A 403-nucleotide genomic window follows, 5' to 3' on the forward strand; every position below is an offset into this window, starting at 1 on the left:
AATTTTATTTAATTAGCAACATAGAATTATGATGTAGATCATCATACACTTTATTAACAGTTGTATGGCATCCTGACTTGGTGGTGAAGTAGGTTAATGAGTGGTACAGGTTAATGAGTGTCTCCTCTGACTGTCGGACTCCTTAATGCGCAGGCATAGTACTCACTGCATGTATGCTATTCTGACATTCTGACAGCGTATGGTAATCTAATAGAACGACTCTCAGTGACACTCCAGTCCTAACTAATAAGTAAAGAGATGAGCAGATGAATGTACTGTTCCTGAATGTCGCATGAATATATTGCAGACTTTTGGACACAGCGTTGTCCCATATATACGACAAGTCCGCATCTCCACACAATAATTCAGCACAGTGAGTGACAACTTTTTTTCATCACAATGC

Source organism: Poecilia latipinna, unplaced genomic scaffold, assembly GCF_001443285.1.
Source record: "Poecilia latipinna isolate Pla-1442-1.1 unplaced genomic scaffold, P_latipinna-1.0 Scaffold3279, whole genome shotgun sequence".
In the NCBI taxonomy this organism is placed as follows: Eukaryota; Metazoa; Chordata; class Actinopteri; order Cyprinodontiformes; family Poeciliidae; genus Poecilia; species Poecilia latipinna.